Here is a 7,311-nt window from a genome sequence, read left to right as displayed (position 1 = left end):
ATCGGCCCTCATGGGTGATCGGTATCGGAATCGGCAGGAAAAAACCTGATCGGCACATCTCTATTAGGTTCAGCATCCATAGCAGACTCCAGTGTGGAGAACTAGCTGTAGCCTAGCAGAGATCACAAGGGACAGTGATTGACAATGCTAAGAACCGCCTCCTGGCTCTGATTGGTTGTTTCTGACAGAGCGGTGTATTTCTGCAGGTGACAGTAAGACCACAGATCTGTCTCATACTGTACTGTCAACACTTAGTGACGGCTTTAACAAATATGCAAAGACAACATTAAAAGGTTATGCAGTGCAGCTGTGAGGTCCTGTTTAAGGGAATGCCTCTCATTTGAAATTAAGTCCAACTTTGACTAGACCACACAAAAAATATAAGCATGTTAAGATTATCGTGTCTTTTGCATTCCTTGTTTGTGTGTTTGATTTTAAACTTCTATCATCTTCAAAATAAATAAAAATAAAACGATTTTCTGGTAGCAAGCAGAATTCAAGGTTCCATACATTAACATCAGTGCTACTATAACCGTGTCTGACTTTTGATATGATGTTTCTTTTTTGTTTTTTGTTTTAATTCCTGCATTAATCAGACACAGAAAAACGTGTAACGGGGCGCCTTCCAAAAAATTCCTTGTCTTGCCTCGTCAGTCCCCAAAATATTTTCACAAAGACCTGGAGGATCACTGAGATGTTTTTGTGGCAAGTATCCGGTGGGCTTCTGTGTTCTTCTTAGTCAGCAGATATTTTCAACTCTCACAGTTTGCCATTTCTGCCAAGTCTCTCTCTCTCTTTTTTTTTTATAGCTAAAACATTACCACTGACCTTAAGAAATCACCCCTGGTTGTGGCTTGTAAAATTAAAAACAATAAAAAAAGAAATAAAAAAAGAAAAAAAGTGATTAATTGAAGAAAGTTTTCCCCTATTAGTTTTTTTTTTTTTTTACAGTTAGCCAGGTCTGTATGGGTAGCTTTTCCCCTATTAATAAAATAAATCACTACATAAAGACAACTTTTTGTATTTGCTCAGGCTCTCTCTAACGTTGCATGTTGTGGAAAATCTCTAAAGGGACAAATACTTTTCTTTTTGTACAAATAAAGGAGCTTTTACCTGCTAAAGTCTGAATGAAATGTACTGTGTCACCTCTATCGCGCGATTCGCTCTCACACGAAGCCTAGGACATGAAAGCTTTTATTCTCTTCAAAAGCATCAATATTATCATTTTGTTGGATGCACCAAAGTGATACAAAAAAAACTCCGAAAGCTTCCCAGAAGAAGCCTAAAAATGGACTAATGTTCATTTTATACCTCTCCATCCATCCATCCATCCATCCTTAATGGAGGTCCTGCTTGTCCTGAAAGCTGCTGCCGAACCAAAAGCCTGCTGGAGAATACGGGGAATTTATGATTATTTTCACCTCCAACAAACATTTGCTTTGGGGATGGCGGAGGGGTAGAAAAGCTGCAGAGTGTAGTGATTTATCAGCGAAACTTTAATCTTCGATGTGGTCCACACCACAGGAGTAGATAAGCTACTCTGTGAAAAGAGAAAATCTGATTTTTTATTTTTTTTATTTTTATTTTTGTTTTTATTGCCTGGCTCTTACAGATAAGTCTGATTTTATAAATAATAGCCATCAATTCGAACCTGCAATGACTTCATAAAGTCATAAAACACAGTTCTCTGAGTACCTCTGAGGGGCTCGGCAGCAGATATGATTTTTTTAATAATACAAAAAACAGATTTGAATTCATGTTATTCAAAGGATTTTGAGACGCTCCGTTTTAACTAAAATGCATTTGTCGTGAATGTGCAGTTGCTTTTTACAGCCTTCAGCTCTTTTTTTTTTTTTTACGCATTGAGACAAAGTCATTTGGTTTCTTTTTGCTCTGAGCAGACACAGATGTAGAGAAAAACTCAATCCACGTTCATGAAATCCACCAGGCCTCGGCTTCTGCACCGTTTCCTTCTGCCGACGGAAAACACCCGAGTTACATTTCACGGGGTTTCAAGGAAACAGATCCACCCGTGCCCGCTTTGTAAAGTTGTTTTCTCCCCCCCCTCCTTAAGTAGAACGGTGTACCTCCCGCCTGATCTTTTGTTTTCCCACATTTTATGTTTCAATTTGCTGTAAATGTCAAACCGCATCGTGGAGGCAAAAATGTGTTCCTACTTACAGAGACCTTTGTGGGAGACCCTCAGAGCCAGCAGAGGGCAGCTGAACACAAACAGTTAGAGCTTCTTCTGCACGACATGGAGTCGCAGTGAGTCGCTCTGCATGACACCAACGTGTGCTTTACATCAGTACATGTGGTGCTTGGCATCTAATCTTATTAATAAATGCACTTGCAGAGTTCTATAAATAAATCACAAGTTTTTTAAAGAAGCATATTTGATAATAAAAAAAAGGTGCAAATTTTGTGTGTGTGTATATTTGAGTTGATGCTCTCAAGACAGAATCCTAGCATATTTTGGGGTTATTAGTTTTCTATTGTGACACTTTTGCTCGCTCTTCCTCTTACAAATACAGAGCAAGAGCGAAATTAAATCTTAAAATTGCTTTTTGGCCTATGGTTTGGATGTGTCCAGCCATTTCAGGGGCCCCTATTTTCCCACAGTTTTCAAAACTGTATATCTATGTCATCAGCTGATGGGTTTTCTTGGGGTATACAGATTATTTTGTGGTTTATATTTTCTACTTCAAAATAAAAGCTGTACTCAAACATTTTGTGTAGCTTTTTGTATTTCTACCTACATTACTTGAATTTTAAATAAAGATTGTTGCTTAATTTGCACAACTAACTCAAGAGAAATATAGCTAAATTTAAATGGTGGCTGGTCCGTAGGGGGCGCCATTCTCCCATGCGGAGAGGCGGGAAAAAAATCTATTATTTACAAACGTGATTGAAAACATCGCGTTAGCTTGTTTTGCTTAATAGTGTGTGCCTAAATGTCATCTGAATTATTTACATGACTTTTCTACAGATAGGCCAATCGTGTGTTGATTGGATAAATATTTATCCAATCAACTTCGCTAAATTTAATGTCTTGGCGCTCCGAATCTCGTCCCTGCCTTTAAGATGCTGAGAAGTTTTGGGTTGCTATAGTGATAAAGTTCATAATGGCGACGACGGCAGTCGACGCTTAGACTGAATTCTCCACGTTGGACGAAAATACAGAAGATTTTGCAGAGGTAAGCTACACCCTCTGTTGCTGCTCAGCGTATTTTATTATTGTTAGCGTCCATACTGCTCTGCTTGCTTTTTTTGTTCATCAGCCACTATCATTTGGTCTTCGCTGATAATCAGTTATGAACTTTGTTGTGGTTTTTTCGATGCGGCTCTGGCTTACATAATGCTAATGCTGCTTTGGATAAATGTTACTACAGTTTATTTTTTGAAAATGTTAACGACGCTTCTATTTCCTTTTTGGAGTTGCTGCTGCTACTGTAATGGTAATGTTTAGTTGATGTCATATTTGCTAATGTAGTGTTGCACAAAGATAAGCTGAAGTCATGTTTGCTTACTCAGATCTATGAATATTCATAAATGTAAGATTTTGCTGAACACCTCATTGTCAGGTAAATCCAGGGGGTATGCTTGGTGTTGTGATTCTAGCAGAGCCTGGTCAAGTCCTTCTAATTTCTGGGTAATTTTATGTGATAATGTTGTCCTGTAGTGTTTTATTTCTGTTGGTAGGAAGTCCTCTGCTGTCTGGTGTCATTCGTTGATTCTCTTCTGTTTTAATCAAATTTAGCCTGTTCAGAGTTAAACTTGTAGGTAGTACATTAGTTTGGTGTTTTTTACAGTTCTGATTGGATCAGCTGTTGACACTGATTTAATGATTAAATTGTGTATATTTAGCAAGGTGCTGAACAGACCTTTTAATTGTAGCTAATCTAACCTTTCATGTCATATTGATATATGAAGAATGTTATATTAATATGGAATTGTATGTATATATCTTTTTGGAGGCTGGTGAAAAAAATCTCAGCGGGGAAGATGTGCCTTTTGATTTTATTTCCTAATGCAAAATAAGGGTTTAAATGAACGGTGTGTGTGTGTGTGTGTGTGTGAAGAAAAGGAAAGAAAAAAACAGCAGTCAAGTTTGATATTTGAGTGTCCTGTTGCAGTTACTTCATTGTGAAAGGACAGGATGTCACATTGTAACATTTTTCTCAGGCCAGCTGGTGAGAAAAGTTGGTAACGAGCGCGAGACTTCTCTCGCTGTGTCGATGTGACGCAGTTTTTATGTAAATGTTCTACTTCACGTTGCTTGTTCAACACAGTGAAGAGCTTTAGATGTGGAAAAGTATTGAATATTGACTTCCTGTCGTCTGTAACTAAACTCCAAGAATAGACTCCTCCTCCTCCCTACTTGAGTTGTCCTGGGAAACACTAACAACGGCTGGAAAGCCGTCCCTGTTCGTCAACGAGGACTACTTACACGGGGAGGAAAAGTTACACTGTGGTTCTAATAATTCCTGTTGATAACCCAGGACGTTTCTGTCCCAGCTCCGAACTCTGACTGCGGGGGCCTGTGTTGGGAGGATTATTATGCGTTTAAAGGCTGCACCCTCTTCACATTGACTGAGCTTCAGCTGCCTGAGGTAAGAGAGAGCAGCAAGTTTCCCAGCTTAGTTCGGTGTGTTGAACGTGATAGGAATGGAGCCCGGTTTGCTTGCCGCTTTTGTTTGTTTCGCCGGCGTTTTTACGCTGGGAGAAAAAGTTGGTGAATGGCCGCGGAGGCGCTGGGCTTTAACTTGTTGCTGGGTAGCCATGACATCCCCGCCGCTCACACCGAGTCCGCTCTGCTCGGTTCTGCTGCGGCCTGTGAGGGAACTTCTCACGTTTCTATGAGCTTAAAGAAGTCGCCTTTATAAGTCTGAAATAACGCCACGCAAATAAGGGTTAAAACTAGTTGCATCTTCTCATATTGTACGCTATGTTAATAGTAACTGAACCAAGCTAACTGTGCGAGGAATCGCTCTGTTTAACGGTAACTTAATATTAAACATATTTTTGCACAACTATGGATGGATGTATAATGAATCTCACGAGAACTACCCAGCCTGTACGGTTTACTTTGGAATAATTGCAATAACATTTCATGCTGATAAAACCTTTATTAGATGAAACACACTAGATAACCATAACGTAATCGATAGGAAGCAGGCATACTGTGGCTTGTGGGACATTTTCATGATGCAATCACAAACTTCTGTACGTTTGATTGGGACATAAAATACAGATGGGTCAGGTCTGAACTTTGACTGGGCCATTCTGGTTTATAAATGGGTTTTATCTCAATCATTTAATTGCAGCATTAGGTTTGAGTTTAGGATCTTTTACCCTGTTAGAAGGTGGACCTCCTCCTCATTGTTGTCTCACTATGTTGTGTTTTATACACCTACCCATCCATTTCCCTGTTGCTGCAAAAAAGGAAAGAAAAACAACCCCACAGCATGATGCTGTCTCTACTGTGTTTCAGTACAGCAGACATTGATTTCTTCTTTCCAGTCTTCCATAAAGGTCACGTTTGACCTTTTACGAGTTCCTGATTAATAATTATTCTGTTAATATAATATACAGGGCTTTGTACAGGTGTTTGAAATCCTTGAAGATGCTTGAATTTCAGTTGGGTGTTTTCAAGGTTTTCAAAGTCTTTGATTTCTGTATAAAATGCTTGATATTCAAGCCACACTGTTTTGTAATAAAGTGAAATCTGACATTTGGTAAAAAAATCTCAATTTGGAAAATGTTTACAGTTGAAACCAGATATTTTCATACACCTGATAAAGACATTTGTAGTCTTAGCTGATTTGTGACTTAACATTTCTTGTTTTAGACCAGTTAGAATTTCCAAAATTACTTATATTCACCAAATGCCAGAAAGACTTGGTAAGAACATTTTTGATTTTGTTTTTGAAAATGTATTCCTAATGGCTCAATGACTTATTGAATTGATGCAGTTGACATAAAAGTTCGCTTTAAAGTTATGAAAATATATTTTTTTGTTTGTTTGTTAAATTAGTGTTTTGTTCTCAGACCAGTCAGGTGTGTAGGGTGTGTGTGTAAGAGACATTTTCAACATGTAAACTTTTGCTCTATTTTATTCTTTGTCCCTGCTAGTGAATTTAGAATAAGATATTAACAACAATAAAAAATAACATAAGATCATCAAGAAAAAAAACCGTCTTCTTTTTTTTAGTTAATTTCTATGATATTTATCTCTAAAGTGTGGGGAAATGTATAAAAACTTACCTTAAAAATGCTTGAAAAGTGCTTGAATTTCACTGGGAAAACTGGACAAATCCTGAATATCCTGTCTGAGCTGTGAGCCACCACTTCTCTGACAGCTGAAGACGTGTGTTCACTAATGTTAGTCACGCCTCAAATTAGGTGACTTCTTGCAATTGTTCTAGATTTGCTTCAGGAGTGTCAGATGAAACCCTTGTCAGACTTTTATTTGCAAAAACAAACAAAACAAAAAAAGTAGCAATTTCCTATCAGGTTTACACTTCTCCACCTCCTTGTGTTGATCCATCATATAAAATCCAAATAGGAATATGTTGACGTTAGTTATTCTAGTGGCTCCAGGGGCATGGGAAGGTTTCCAAAGCCCAGCTGCAAGCAGGGACTCTGCTCTGCACGCATGTGGAAGGGAAAAACAGAGCCCCTCCTGATTCATTTACACCCGCTTGACCTCATCCACTTAAACACGTTCAAAGGGACCGGGGACATTAACATGGCCGCCCTCTGGTTCCCCTTGAGTTTGCCCTGAAGTTTGCGGCGCAAGCCTCATCTTACTCCTCATCCACGGTGACTTAGCTTGGACTTTGTCCCACTCTGCCTGAGCCAGAGTGCAAACCACTGCTGTGAGGCCCATCTGCTGCCTTCTCAAGAAGAGACTGAAAGTTTCCTCGCTGACCTGATCTGCACTGATGCGAAAATTCCTTTTTATGTGATTATGAGCCTAGTTTTTATCACTACATTGAAAGGTGGAAAAAAAACCCCTCTATTTTAAGTTGTTTTTTTGCAGAATCTGGCAAGACATTTCATGCAACAATACTAGCTTATACATCTGAATCTACATCTATGATTGTAGGTTAGCTATTTACTGTCCTCCTACTAGTATAAGTTCTCACAAGGTTACATGTTAGAGGAATGACTTCATCCGGAAGTTTCTTACAACATGGGTGCGTCACATTCATGGCATAATTTCACTTCTTCTTATAGCTACATTTTAACCTGACTGTGTCAGAGTCTGTTGGTTGAATCTGTGTGTGTGTGTGTGTGTGTGTGTGT

General features: G+C 38.8%; 1 protein-coding gene across 1 annotated transcript in view; it reads left to right on the top strand.

The window, feature by feature from the left end:
• Positions 1-3,128: 3,128 nt before the first annotated feature.
• The window catches only part of akap13 (A-kinase anchoring protein 13), a 150,219-nt gene continuing 146,036 nt past the window's right edge, over positions 3,129-7,311 (top strand). The window contains exon 1 of the mRNA XM_016670010.1: positions 3,129-3,199. The gene's annotated coding sequence lies outside the window, so the exon portion shown is untranslated. The remainder of the gene's footprint in view (positions 3,200-7,311) is intronic.

The sequence above is a fragment of the Poecilia formosa genome, unplaced genomic scaffold (genome assembly GCF_000485575.1).
Source record: "Poecilia formosa unplaced genomic scaffold, Poecilia_formosa-5.1.2 Scaffold29, whole genome shotgun sequence".
Taxonomy (NCBI): Eukaryota; Metazoa; Chordata; class Actinopteri; order Cyprinodontiformes; family Poeciliidae; genus Poecilia; species Poecilia formosa.
This window is presented reverse-complemented; position numbering and strand designations above follow the sequence as displayed.